General features: G+C 45.5%; 1 long non-coding RNA gene across 1 annotated transcript; it reads right to left on the bottom strand.

The window, feature by feature from the left end:
* Positions 1-9,163: 9,163 nt before the first annotated feature.
* Positions 9,164-11,373, bottom strand: LOC123049223 (uncharacterized). Its single transcript, XR_006423489.1, has 2 exons — positions 10,613-11,373; positions 9,164-9,575 (listed from the first exon to the last, which is right to left on the bottom strand). It is a non-coding gene; the product is annotated as an uncharacterized lncRNA (long non-coding RNA).
* Positions 11,374-14,057: the final 2,684 nt, after the last annotated feature.

Genomic DNA, 14,057 nt, shown 5'->3' with positions numbered 1-14,057 from the left:
AGCCTCTTGCTTCAGTGCCATATTGTAGAATTGATCAAACTGAGTAGGCTCAACAAGAACGAGAGCTAACTGCAGATCCTCTTTAAGGCCACCTCTGAAGTGATAGATCATGCTCTTCTCATCATGAACGTCTTGTTTAGCGAAGCGAGCAAGTTTCTGAAACTGAATGTTGTATTGATACACAGACATGTTGCCTTGCTTGAGATTGCGGAACTCCTCACGCTTGCTCTCAACAACACTTTGTGGAATGTGGTGCGCTTTGAAGTCCCGACAGAAGTCAGTCCAAGTGATCACACGACCTCCTCTGGAATCTTTGTATTGTTGATACCAATCAGCAGCTTGGTCCTTGAGCTGGAAAGAAGCGAACTTGACATAGTCCTCAGGCCTGACGTTGCTACATTCAAAATGCTTGTTGATGTCCACGAGCCAATCATCGGCATCCGTGGCCTCAGCACAGTAGCTGAAAGACTTGGGCTGATTTGCGAGAAACTGGTTGAGTGTAGCAAAGTTAGGCTGATTGTTGCCTTGACCTTGATTGCCTTGATTGCCTTGCCCTTGAGTACGTTCTTGCAAGAGTTGCAGAATCATCTGAGCATTGGCGTTGGTGGCTGCCATGATAGCTTGCCATGCCTCCGGAGGCGGAGGTGGAGGCGGAGGGTTCGCTTGACTCCCTTCATTACGATCCGGATTCTGACGCGTTGGCGGAGCCATCCTGAAGAGGGTGACATCCGTTAGCGTCTTGATAGACAAATAGATAAGTAGAATCAACGGACAGAAATTGCAACATATAGTCTTCACAATAAACATTCGAACGAACATGAACGAATGAATTTCATAGTAAATCATCACACTTCCATAAGTTGAGAAGCCACTTAGAAAAAGATATGGAATCAACGTATGACTTCGAAGCAACTCGAATACCACAATACAAAATAAAACAAAGTATTGGCTTGCAGAATAAGCCGGAACACACATATGATAGAGATTTCGTCCGAAGTTTTCGTGGTGGGGCCCACATAGGCTCAATCGTACAGCACCATCATGTACAAGGCTGTGCACATGACATACGAAGCGTCCCCGAGTCGGCATAGCCAAGGACTCTTTAAGACACTACGAGACCACTGTAAAACCAACCGTGTACAGGCGGACCACTAGACGTCGAACCCCAATCTCATATCATGCGTCTGTCGGAAAGATATCCTAAGGCTACTAGAATTCCCACTTATAAACTCCCGAAACTTTCTGGTTATGCAATCTGGTGTAGGGGATACATGGGACACAAAATATATCACCCAAACTAGCAATCCCTAGATCCAGCTGTATCCATCCGTCAACACATAACCAAGAAACCTTCGGAAATCGTTTACCTCAACCTTCGAAAAGCATCCGTTATACAAGTTATGGCAATACTCCCGAACTCCCGCCCCAGTACTGGGTGGCGTCGAGGTGATCTCACCAACAACTGCATTAAAAGAGATTTCGATGTCGGCGAAACTCAGGTATTCCAGAACTGCAACGATAAAATTGTGACGACAACACCTCGGAGCTCAACTCCCCGGGACACTGCCACAACCCCTAAATGTCAGGAGGCACCAAGAACAATGTTATCGTCACAAAACCATCGGAACGATTCCAAGATACCCGCGTGATCCTAAAAAAAATTTAGTGAAATTTGAGGAGAGAAGAGTCAAAACTTCTACGTCAGGAGACCTCACCAGAGCGACGAAGGGACTGAGGAGTAAAAAGAATCCTACTCTCCGATATATATAATCCTAAGACTCAAAACATTTTTGTTCTAGACTCAACAACGCCAGCGATTCGATCAAGCAGGGGGCTCCTAAGTCGGGGATGGCTCTGATACCAACTTGTAACGCCCACGATGGGGCTATATCTCCCACGTGTCGAGGCACGACTTAGAGGCATAACCGCATAGTGGTTTTGTCGCAAGAAGGGTCATCTTCACACAATCCCATGTAATGAACAAGAATGGGATAAAGAGTTGGCTTACAATCGCCACTTCACACAATACATAAATATAATTCATACATCATCCAAAATACAAACATATAGACCGGCTACAGTCAAGATCCAGATGAAAATAAGACAACCCCAAATGCTAGATCCCTGATCGTCCCAACTGGGCTCCACTACTGATCATCAGGAAAAGACACATAGTAACGACCACGTTCCTCGTCGAACTCCCACTTGAGATCGACCCCATCATCTGCACTGGCATCATCGGCACCTGCAACTGTTTTGGTAGAATCTGTGAGTCACGGGGACTCAGCAATCTCACACCCGCAAGATCAAGACTATTTAAGCTTATAGGAAAGGATGGTGTGATAAGGTGGAGCCGCAGCGGCAATAAGCATAATGGTGGCTAACTTGCGCAAATGAGAGCGAGAAGAGAAGCAACGGAACGGTCGTCATCTAGCAATGACCAAGAAGTGATCCTGAACTCCTACTTACGTCATACATAACTCAGACCGTGTTCACTTCCCGGACTCCGCCGAGAAGAGACCATCACGGCTACACACGCAGTTGATGTATTTTAATTGGGTCAAGTGACAAGTTCTCTACAACCCGACATTAACAAATTCCCATCTGCCTCATAACCGCGGGCACGGCTTTTGAAAGATAATACCCTGCAGGGGTGTCCCAACTTAGCCCATCATAAGCTCTCACGGTCAACGAAGGATAAACCTTCTCCCGGAAAGACCCGATCAGTCTCGGAGTCCCGGTTTACAAGACATTTCGACAATGGTAAAACAAGACCAGCAAAGCCCCCGAATGTGCCGACAAATCCCGATAGGAGCCGCACATATCTCGGTCTCAGGGCACAACGGATGAGCCAGACGTTGGGTTGGCATAGACCCTGGTTGCCCAGGGGGCGCCAGACATCGCTCGGTTTGGGCCAGCACTCGAAGGAGCACTGGTCCGGGGGTTTAAAATAAAGATAACCCTCGGGCTCGCGAAAACCCGGGGGAAAAGGCTTAGGCGGCAAATGGTAAAACCAAAGTTGGGCCTTGCTGGAGGAGTTTTATTCAAGGCGAACTGTCAAGGGGGTCCCATAAATCACCCGACCGCATAAGGAACGCAAACTCAAGGAACATAATCCCGGTATCTCAGTAACTAGGGCGGCAAGAGTGGAACAAAACACCAGGCATAAGGCCGAGCCTTCCACCCTTTACCAAAATATATAGATGCATTAATTAAATAAGAGATATTGTGATAACCCAACATATCCATGTTCCAACATGGAACAAACTTCAACTTCACCTGCAACTAGCAACGCTATAAGAGGGGCTGAGCAAAAGCGGTAACTTAGCCAAACAACGGTTTGCTAGGAAAGGATGGTTAGAGGCTGACATGGCAATATGGGAGACATGATATAGCAAGTGATAGGTAGTGTAGCATGGCAATAGAGCGAACAACTAGCAAAGCAAAGATAGAAGTGATTTCGAGGGGTGGTCATCTTGCCTGCAAGGTTCTCAGAGTTGTCGAAAGCTTGATCCTCGTAAGCGTACTCAACAGGTTCCTCATTCACGAACTCGTCTCCCGGCTCTACCCAAGACAAGAACACAAACAAACGGAACCACAATCAACCACGAGAAATGCACAAGCAACATGATGCAGAACATGTATGATATGCAAGATATGATATGCGATGCATATGCGTGCTCCGGAAGGTAAATGATGAACAAGGCAGTAACTTGGCAAACCAAGCATGCCGCTGGAAAGATGAGATGATTTCGGTCGAAATCGATATAAAGATCACCAGAATCGGATGCACGGTTTGCAAATGGCAAGCAAAACAAGAATGACACGAATCTGCGATTAACAGCATGATAGCACTTAAAATGCAACGAGTAAGAATGCTACAGCACCCCAACATAGCAACAAAGCATATGACAGTAATCTACATGAGATGCTTGACAAAAGATCAACACTGAGCTACGACTAGATCACAACATATCAAGCTCAAACAAGCATGGCAAAAGAGCAAAAGATAACAGGATCACAGACTTAGTGAAAAACTGGACATGGCAGAAAACAGCATCAGGTAGCAATGTTCAGAGCACGAAATCAACATGCTACAGGAACTTAACATAGCAAAACAAGGCATGGCAGTGTTCTACTAAATGCATATGACAAAAATCCCTTACTGACCATAAGCCAAAAAGGACCAGAAGATATGATGGCAAGCATGTGAATATAGCAAGTTTCGTTATCAGGTTTCAGACTTAGCAGAAAACAGAGCATGGCTATATCTCCCACGTGTCGAGGCACGACTTAGAGGCATAACCGCATAGTGGTTTTGTCGCAAGAAGGGTCATCTTCACACAATCCCATGTAATGAACAAGAATGGGATAAAGAGTTGGCTTACAATCGCCACTTCACACAATACATAAATATAATTCATACATCATCCAAAATACAAACATATAGACCGGCTACAGTCAAGATCCAGATGAAAATAAGACAACCCCAAATGCTAGATCCCCGATCGTCCCAACTGGGCTCCACTACTGATCATCAGGAAAAGACACATAGTAACGACCACGTTCCTCGTCGAACTCCCACTTGAGATCAACCCCATCATCTGCACTGGCATCATCGGCACCTGCAACTGTTTTGGTAGAATCTGTGAGTCACGGGGACTCAGCAATCTCACACCCGCAAGATCAAGACTATTTAAGCTTATAGGAAAGGATGGTGTGATAAGGTGGAGCCGCAGCGGCAATAAGCATAATGGTGGCTAACTTGCGCAAATGAGAGCGAGAAGAGAAGCAACGGAACGGTCGTCATCTAGCAATGACCAAGATATGAAATGCATGACATGAACAAAATACAAAACGAAAAAACAAAACCCGACCACGAAGGGAATATCATAGCACATAGCCGAAAATGGCAAGAGTCGGAGTTACAAATATGGAAAGTAACATGCGGGGTGTTACAAGAAACTAACTCTAACCTCTAGCTAATTTAGAGTATCCAAACAGTGCCATTGTTAAATCAAATGGAAAGGCGTGTTCAATACTCCCTCCGGTCCTTTTTACTCTGCATATAAGAATTGTCTGAAGTCAAACTTCATATAGTTTAAGCTTATTTATATGAAAAAATATCAACGTCTACCATGCTAAAGTTATGCAATATGAAATTTTAAGTCATGACACATGTACTGATATTTATTTCATATTTTGAATGTTGGTATTTTGTTCTATAAAGTTGGTCAAACTTTATGAGGCTTGACTTTAGACAAATCTTATATGTGAACTAAAAAGATTCGGAGGAAGTACAACATGCTTAACAACAACCAAATATAGTCATTCATAGAGCTATTGTTAAATTTGGTATTGTTGAAATTTAACTGCACAGTTCATACTAGCACATATAGAACACACACTGTTAATAGCTGAAATAAACAAGGCATACTACGAACAACCAAAGATGGCAATTGAAACTGGACATATGCTAACTACAAACAGCCGCACAGCCATAAACCATAGAAATAAACAAGGCGTAATGCAAACAACCAAATATAGCAATAAATACTGGACAGGTTCTCACTACAAAAGGGGTTCGAGAAAACAAATCATGGGTTCCCTCACTTGTCACAGATTGGCTCCTCCTCGTGGTTGCCGTCGATGAGGTCTGACTTGCCAGCTGAGGATCCCAAGCCAGTGTCGCAGAACGTGTCCTTCAGAAATGACAAAAGGGGCTCCATGGCGATGAAGGATGGCAAATTGTTCATAACGACCCGCAGGAGATCAGCGGTAGGGCCATCGATGAGATAGACGACTGTCGAACCTGAAGGGTTGGGGTTGGGAAACTTAACTTGTGACATAACCCGCGTCAAGCCGTTGGTGTCGACGACCTCGATGTCATAGCCGGCATCCGCGACATGCCAGAATACTCTAGCCCACTGATTGAAATGCTCAATCCAGGTCCAGTCATCGTCGTTAGCTTCCTCGGCGGCCACCTCGCCGACGCCGGGCGAAGAGCCCACGGTAAAGCTCTTTTGGGCCATTCGCTCCTCGAGCTCCCCGGGAAGCGTAGCCGGGCTTAGGCTGCGATGCTCTAGAGTGGGGTGATACGTCTCCAACGTATCTATAATTTTTTATTGTTCCATGCTATTATATTATCCATCTCGGATGTTTTATATGCTATTTTATATGATTTTTGGGACTAACCTATTAACCTAGAGCCCAGTGCCAGTTTCTGTTTTTTCCTTGTTTTTGAGTTTTACAGAAAAGGAATACCAAACGGAGTCCAATTGACGTGCCAATTTTTGATGATTTTTTATGGACCAAAAGAAGCCCCTGAAGTAAAATAGTTGGGCCAGAAGAGCCCCGGGCCATCCATGAGGGTGGAGGGCGTGCCCTACACCCCTGGGCGCGCCCCCTACCTCGTGGATGACTCGGAGACCCCCCTGACGTGAGACCGACGCCAAAAATTCCTATAAATAAAGAAACCCCCTAAAAGAAACCTAGATCGGGAGTTCCGCCGCAGCAAGCCTCTGTAGCCAACAAAAACCAATCGGGACCCTGTTCCGGCACCCTGCCGGAGGGGAGAATCATCAACAGTGGCGATCTTCATCATCCCGGCACTCTCCATGACGAGGAGGGAGTAGTTCACCCTCGGGGCTGAGGGTATGTACCAGTAGCTATGTGTTTGATCTCTCTCTCTCTCTCGTGTTCTTGATTTGGAACGACCTTGATGTACCGTGAGCTTTGCTACTATAGTTGGATCTTATGATGTTTCTCCCCCTCTATCTCTTGTAATGGATTGAGTTTTCCCTTTGAAGTTATCTTATCGGATTGAGTCTTTAAGGATTTGAGAACACTTGATGTATGTCTTGCGTGGGATACACGTGGTGACAATGGGGTATTCTATTGATTCACTTGATGTATGTTTTGGTGATCGACTTGCGGGTTCCGTGACCTCGGGAATCTATGCATAGGGGTTGGCACACGTTTTCGTCTTGACTCTCCGGTAGAAACTTTGGGGCACTCTTTGAAGTTCTTTGTGTTGGTTGAATAGATGAATCTAAGATTGTGTGATGCATATCATATAATCATCCCCGCGGATACTTGTAGTGACATTGGAGTATCTAGGTGACATTAGGGTTTTGGTTGATTTGTGTCTTAAGGTGTTATTTTACTACGAACTCTAGGGCTATTTGTGACACTTATAGGAATAACCCAATGGATTGATCAAAAAGAATAACTTTGAGGTGGTTTCGTACCCTACAATAATCTCTGCGTTTGTTCTCCGCTATTAGTGACTTTGGAGTGACTCTTTGTTGCATGTTGAGGGATAGTTATATAATCTAATTATGTTATCCTTGTTGAGAGAACTTGCACTAGTGAAAGTATGAACCCTAGGCCTTGTTTCAACGCATTGCAATACCGTTTTCACTCACCTTTATCATTAGTTACCTTGCAGTTTTTATAATTTCAGATTATAAAAACCAATATCTACCATCCATATTGCACTTGTATCACCATCTCTTTGCCGAACTAGTGCACCTATACAATTTACCATTGCATTGGGTGTTTTGGGGACATAAGAGACTCTTTGTTATTTGGTTGCAGGGTTGTTTGAGAGAGACCATCTTCATCCTACTCCTCCCACGGATTGATAAACCTTAGGTCATCCACTTGAGAGAAATGTGCTACTGTCCTACAAACCACTTCACTTGGAAGCCCAACAACGTCTACAAGAAGAAGGTTGTGTAGTAGACATAATGGGGGAGGGGCGTGGGGATAGGGATCTCTGGGAAAGGGGGCGTTTCACAGGCGTCATCTAAGAAACTCAGGGCGGCGAGGGTATGTATATCGGTGGGTAAACTACACGGGAAGACCGGCAGATGTTGACGATGGAGGCGGCGCGGCGGCGGCTGCGACCTAGCTAGGTTTGGAGCGAGGGAGGGGTGGTGTGTATGTGCGTGAGCAGGGGATTTGGGGTATGTGTGGAGGGGGTTCAAGGTGGTGTTTGAGGAAATGCCGCGGGTACTGAAAATCTTATATTTACTAATTGGAGGCACCATACGAAACACCACATTAAACTGTGAAATTAAAGAAAATGAACGTCTAATTAATATATAATGCGTGTATAGCCGTTGGATGAAACATGCAGAGGCGAGACGACGTGCTCTCCTATCCCATGAGTATTTCTCCACTTGGAGTCCCCTATCCCACGTACACGAGCCTTCCTCCACTTGGACTCTTTCCTTTTCCCTTTAATAATCAGAAAGAAAAAAGAAGAAAATATGTGATTTGTTATGCACAAGACATCCTTCCATCGGTACCTGTCCATGTCGTGTCTCTCACGTTAATCCTAGGGAAAAAGCTGTAGAATAAAAATGTTGGCCTCCTAATTTTATTCTCAATGGCCATACATCATACTTTAATTGTCCAAAAAGAAAAAGACACATAGTCTCCATCCAAACGTTGTGTCACTGGCAATACAAACACGTGCATGGTTGTGTGTGTGTATATATATATATATATATATATAGGGTCGCGCTATTCGTCACCCAGGGTGAAGAATAAGCAGCCAGCCCCGTGCGCCCGTCTAACCAGCCTCATGCGCCGGAGTAAGAAAAGTTGCATGCAATGTAAGATTACAACAGTGCTCACCGTGCCCCCACCTAACCAGCCACTTGCACCGAAGTAAGGAATCCTTGCATGCAACGTAAAATTACTACATTAGCAACTGTGCTTCACGTGCGTTTTGTGACTCCTGCATGAGCGATGTAAAAAAAGAAATTCCATGCTAGCCTATGCGTGTGTGCCTTGAGTTCAGCAAACTGCTGGCCAACTTAAGAAAATTAGGAGATTATGGACACGTTGTCCTAGTGACAACCACCCATGAAAGGATCTTGGCCGCTCGTGTAAGAAAATGGTAACCAGCGGAAGAAAAACAAGACTTGCAGGAAACCACTAATTGAACCAGCCAACATGAAAAAGATTGGGACCCGTTGTGAGAAATTGAGAGCTCACGTAAGAAGAATATCAGTAACACGCCGTATAATACTAAACTTTATCAACGCAATTATTTTATGGAAGATCTTCAACAAGGTGGAAATTCTCGTATTTCTTGTGTACATGTTCCTGAACACATAATGCATTTGTACGTTAATTAAGACGACCGATGTCTTGGCATGAGTAAATATAAGAATTCATTTTTATCATAATGCTTGACAATTCTAAAAAAATCATGATGTTTTACATCAAGAAGATGGAAGAATAAACAGATTCGGAAAGCAAATAACTATGATTCATTTGTTTCTTCCAAGAAAGTACTTCCACTGACCACTTGGCTTTGTTTCCATGGGCTTTTAGCTATTGTGTCCAGAGAAGATGGCATACCATCAAACCACGCATGAATTCACAGCCAAAAAAGAAAGAAAACAATTCACACTGCAGCCACAATCTAGTGGACATCCAGCCAGATCAAGTGTTGTAGCCAGCTGAATCAGGATGGAGTCACTAAACAGGGATGCCTTAAATCTGGGACATAATGAGTTGGTATGTTTTGCTCATTTACCATCCACGACATCAAAAGCCTACAAGCGAAGTAACCATGTTAAACTTACAAATCCTAAACTGACAGTGATAAGAAGGGTTGGAAACATAAGGAAAGCAAGATCACATTATAAGTTTACCAACTACATTAATGGTATAGTCCACACAAAAAAACTACATTAACGGTAATATATTTCTGATTCACATTAGACAAGGTAGCGGTTCAATCAGCTCTAGAACAAATGTGTTAAGTATGAAAGTATTTTTCATAGTATTTGCATGTGCTACATTCTAATTTTTCTAGTGCAGGTGGCTCACTTCCCACCAAGACTAAATAGTAAGTAGATACTAAATATTCAGATCTAAATTTGTAGAGTGAGTAGCATGCCACAATAGGACATATAGATTACATTAAATCTCAAGTATTTATGCTCGTTTCAAGAGTCAGGGCCGTCTGCAGAAATTCGGGGCCCCGGTGCGAAATGTAATATGGGGCCCAAAAGTTTGCAAAACAAATGTATAACTAATATTACTAGACATAATTTCAATTAATTACATAGCTTCGATATGTGTTATTTAGTAAAGTATTTAGAAATAGATCATATAGTAATGCCAAAGAGTAAACATAGTACTAATTTTATTTTATTGGCGAATTGTACTGAAACAGTAAAATGACTGTATGTTGTACTGAAAAGCATCTTCCGTCTAGTATTTCTTGAAACAAATCTGTAAATCCATTGAGTCTATTCTCATAAAATAAAAATCGATGGAGTGTTTCTTGTAATGAAATATACTAGTAATGTACCAGAAGAGCCAAAGACGAAGAATTAGTACTAGAATTAAAAATTAGATCAGAGGTAATGTGTTTATCATATTAATTTTGATTAAAATCGAGTACGTGCCTAATTGAGCAGCACTACTGTACAAGTAGGGATTGCAGTGGATATGATATGGCAACAGCAAAAGAGAACCAGAATTTGTATCAGAAAATAGATTACCCAACCCTAAACAAAAGAGATTACCCTAACAAGTTTTTCGTCCATCTATTTTGATTCCCAGCTTATGGTTTACGGCTTACCTAGGAAGATATTCGGGGATGACCAAATGAGGCTGCCGCAGCAGGGATACATCCGGCGACGGAGGGCAGTACAGCGGACTCGCCGTGGCGTTCCGCCATCCATCGGCGGCTCGTCCGTTCTTAGAAGCAGGTAGACGGGTCTCCCTATTCGTGAAGTTGTTTTTTCCCAAGACAGAGACATATCTATTTGATCTCGTACATCCGGCTGGGCCCTATTGGCTGCGATTAGTGGAACTAGGGGCCTCAACGTAATGAGTTTCCGCTTCTGGTGCATCCGTCTGCAGTTTTGTTGCGATAGGATAACACGAGCCAGCTAAAAAACCAGCCATCCAGCGCATGAACCGGATCGTATATGTTTTTTTCACCGATCGGGGCCCCTACGATTTTGGGACCTGTGCGGTCGCACCGCTCGCACACCTTTCTCAACGGGCCTGTCAAGAGTGTGCCAAAACATAAGTTAAATCTTGGTAGTGACTGAAGCAGACTATTGGAATATAAATTCAAGAAGTAGGATTCTTCTGCTTTTAGTAATAAATGGCTGGCATGAATATCTTCGTAGCGACTATTGCATCACGTACTATGTCACATCCCTAGCCTTGCTATGCACTAGGCTAGCTTCATGTGTGCATCATGTTTAAATTTTGCCTAAACTTGAAATGGGGATGTTCAAACCCTAGCACCAAATGAAATCCAACTAGGATCACAATGAAATATTTTCAATGATCCCAAAATGCTTGGTAATGTTCATCATTTCTGATAAAGGTAAAAACCTCTGCCAAAAATGATAAACATATTTCTAGGTCATTTCTGGATTTTTGAATTAAATCATAAGTATTTGAATTTGGACTTTTGAATTCTATAAAATATCTTAACTGTCCAAATAGTCTTGAAAGCATTTGAGGGCTATTGGAGATATTTTCAAAAGTGCCCACAATTATTTTCAGGATCTTACAAAACGAATTAGTATTTCTTTTACTAATTCAAAACAGAGAAATAAAATAGGAAACAGAACAATTAAGAAAAGAGAGAGAAAGGAGTCTTACCTGGCGCTTACCTGGCCTGGCCCAGCACGGCCCAGCCCACTGGCCTGGTGCCAGTCATCGCCTACCTCTGCCAGTAGGTAGAGGAGGGACACCGCGACGCCGCCGCGCGCGCCACGGCGTCACCTGCTTGCCGCCCGCGCCTCTGGAGGATCCGGACGACGCCCACGTCGCCCGCTCGACCCCCTCGCTCTCTCCCTGGACCCCCTCCCCCTCCTCTGCTCCCTCTCGCGCGCACTCACCCGAGCGCAGCCGCAGCCGCCGCTCGCCGTAGCCATGGCCACCGGCCACCCCTCGCCCTGCCGATGAGTCCACGAGCTCCGCCTCGATGCCTTGAAGCTCCCCCTCAACGAGAGCATCGCCGGACGCCCTGTCGCCTCGCCATCGACCCGTCGTCTCCGCGCACGGCCGTGCATCGCCGCCGTCAAATCCGTCGCCGTCCGTGCCTTCCGAGCTCGGCGAGAAGCTCTTCGTGACCGCGGTGAGCCCCGGGTCATTTCCCCCCTAACCATGCCCCCGTTCGGCCGCCGTAGCCGTCGCCCCCTTGCTTACCATAGCCATCGCCGCACGGGCTCGTCGCCGGCGAAGCCCCGGGGACCAAATGGCCCCGCGTGTGCGTCCGTTGCACTCGCAACGCCCCGTGGAGCAACACTAGCGCGACAGCCAGCTCGTTTGCATGCCGCAGCGCTAACCCCGCATGTTCCCGAACTCCGGCCGCCGCCGCGAGCTCGTCTCCGGCGAGTACAGCGCACCCCAGTCGCTGCTGCCTACTCCGTTGGATGCGGACGAGCATGGGCTCCCTCCTGGTGCCCTCAGCGCAACCAGCCGCTGCCCCTAGCGCCACTCAGCGAGTCGCCGCCGCACTGGATGGTCGCCGGCGACCTAACTCCGGCTGTGCCAACGTGGCACGGCCATTAGGCGCTAACCCCGCTCCTTAAAACTGCCCACAACCACTGACAGTGGGGCCCAGGCCTGGTCAAACCTCAGTCAGCGCTGGGTTTGACCAGGATTAGCCCTGTGTCGCTGACGTGTGGCCCCCACACGTCAGGTTTGACCTGGGTCAACCCAGTTGACTGCTGACACAGGCATGACGCAGTGCTGACGCAATTAATCCTTTTCTGGATTTTCAGGAAATTCCAGAAAATCCTATAAACTTCTAAAAATCATAGAAAATCAACCATAACTCCAAATGAAATAATTTATATATGAAAAATGATCAGAAAAATCCAATCTATCCATCTGTACCATCTCCATGCATGTTAGAACAACTTATGACTACTGTTTAGGACAATTCAATTAAATGGCATTTAAGAAATCACATATGGAGTTTGAATTTGAATCTTTGATTCAAGCCAACTCCATTTAACTTGCTGCTAGTTGCATTAGCCCAAACCACAGCATATTGCCATGTCATGATCATGCATCATATTGTGCATTGCATTGATCGTGTTTCTTCTCTGTTTGCCGGTATTTGTCCCCTCTCGGTAGACGATGTTCCGGCGTTGTGATCGTTGACACTAATGAAGACTCAATGCTATCTTCAGAAGTGCCAGGCAAGCAAAACCCCCTTGCTCATTCCGATACAATCCCACTCTCTCGCTCATGCTCTCTTTTACTGCATTAGGACAACAACGATTCATCTGTTACTTGCTGCGGTAGCTGAACCCCTTTATCCTCTGCATGACCTGTCATTGCCACAGTAAATAGATGAAACCCACTAGCATGAGTAGGAGTTGTTTGAGCCCTGATGTGCCTACTCATTCATGCTTGTTTGTCACGCCTGCTATTGCTTAGAGTTGTGTCAGGTCTGGTTCATCGGGAATGAATTGGAAAGTGGTGAACATGTCCTACTGTGTGAGAGCTAAGTGTGTGAACACGATTTGGTAAAGGTAGCGGTGAGAGGCCATGTAGGAGTACATGGTGGGTTGTCTCATTGAAGCCGTCCTCAGGAACTGAGTTCTGTGTTTGTGATCCATGAACAGTTACTACCACGCATTGGAATGCTTAAGTGCCCCTCTCGACTTATTAATCAACCTGATCTCTGTCCAGGAGTTGCAACTAGTTTCTGGTGTTTGTAGGTAGTGTTAGTAGTCTACCAAGTGGCACCCGGTACAGGTGGGCTTGGGACAGACTAGGCACCGTGGCACGGTGTACCAAGCGTAGATCCATCTGTCGAGGTGGGCTTGGGAACCCTGTTCACATCGTTTGGGGCCGTGAGCGACACCCCGGCCGGATCTCCTTGCGGATGGAACCCGAATAGGCGATAAACCTGGACTAGAGACTTGTGTGGTTAGTCAGGTCGTGGCCGACTCCCTCGCCAGGCTTCCGCTTGAAGGTTGCCGAGGTACACGACGTGTACATGGTGGTAAGTGGCGAGAGCGTGTGTGACGAAGTACACCCCTGCA

Source organism: Triticum aestivum, chromosome 2D (assembly GCF_018294505.1).
Source record: "Triticum aestivum cultivar Chinese Spring chromosome 2D, IWGSC CS RefSeq v2.1, whole genome shotgun sequence".
In the NCBI taxonomy this organism is placed as follows: Eukaryota; Viridiplantae; Streptophyta; class Magnoliopsida; order Poales; family Poaceae; genus Triticum; species Triticum aestivum.
This window is presented reverse-complemented; position numbering and strand designations above follow the sequence as displayed.